Below are 1,247 nucleotides of genomic sequence, written 5' to 3' on the forward strand. Positions count from 1 at the left end.
AGTGGCCTGGCAAATATTATCCCTCAACCAACATTACTAAAACAAGTTGTCTGGTCAGGTATCACATTGCTATTTGTGGGGCCCTGGTGTGTGCAAATTAGCAGCTGTGGTTCCCTACATTACAACAATGACTTCTTGCTTTTTTGGAAATAGGAGGTGGGTGGGGTGGATTGACCCATCCACCTCCACGGAGGTGTGTGGGGGACCTGACCCATCCACCTCCATGGCACGAACCTGGTATTGCAGTACTTCCAGGAACGGTGCAGTGGCTCTAGGCCTTTTGGCTAAGAGCATTGGCGCAGAGTGATCCTTGAATGGGCCCAAGGTGACCTCTGGCGTTTGTGATTTGACAAAGAATTGGAACGATTGGCTACGAATTTCAAAAAAAAAAACAATGACTTCTTCTCGGCCTTTTGGCTAAGATCATGCGTAACTGACCTGACAGGGGAGTAACCATGACCAGAAAGTGGTTCTCCCTGGATCAGGAAGGTGGTTCTCCTATGCTTTTTGGAAATAGGAGGTGGGTGGGGTGGCTTGACCCATCCACCTCCACGGAGGTGGGTGGGGGGCACGAACCCACCTCCATGGCACGAACCTGGTATTGCAGTACTTCCAGGAACGGTGCAGTGGCTCTAGGCCTTTTGGCTAAGAGCATTGGTGATCCTTGATGTGTGCAAGGTGACCTCTGGCGTTTGTAATCTGACAAAGAATTGGAAAGATTGGCAACGAATTTTTAAAAAAATGACTTCATTGCAAAAGTATTTAATTGGCTGCAAAGCACTTTGGGATGTCCTGAGGTCTTGAAAGGCGCTATAAAAATTAAAGTCCTGCACATAACTCATTATTTTGTTTCTTGGCTTTTTCTCCCCTCCTCTCCCTCCTATTGGCTTACAATTCTAAGGGCATGGGAAATCCTCCACTACCTCACATGTGAGTCAAGACAGTGAATGGTGGCAGCCTATTCGATCATGGAAGGCATCACCTGACATCCACACCCATGTTTCCACTGCAATCGGAACACCGGCTGGTTTTTATTTCCCTCTCTGCCTTAGAGTAGGTCAGATGTCAATTGTTGCACCGAAGGCCTGTTTGAAGTGCGTGCCCTGGTCATCTATGGGAGAGCCCTAACCAACATGACTGGGTGGCGCATTTCTGGTGCGGAATGATTGCGGGCACGACATTGGACCTTTCCCCAGCCGATCCGATTTCTAGGCCTACAACATGGAAAGCTTCTCTCTTCCAGTGAA

At 48.5% G+C, this 1,247-nt stretch overlaps 1 pseudogene; it reads left to right on the plus strand.

Annotated features, from left to right (window-relative positions):
* Nucleotides 1–397: 397 nt before the first annotated feature.
* On the plus strand, nt 398–632 carry LOC139229481 (U2 spliceosomal RNA; annotated as a pseudogene).
* Nucleotides 633–1,247: the final 615 nt, after the last annotated feature.

This window comes from Pristiophorus japonicus, chromosome 18 (genome assembly GCF_044704955.1).
Source record: "Pristiophorus japonicus isolate sPriJap1 chromosome 18, sPriJap1.hap1, whole genome shotgun sequence".
Taxonomy (NCBI): domain Eukaryota; kingdom Metazoa; phylum Chordata; class Chondrichthyes; family Pristiophoridae; genus Pristiophorus; species Pristiophorus japonicus.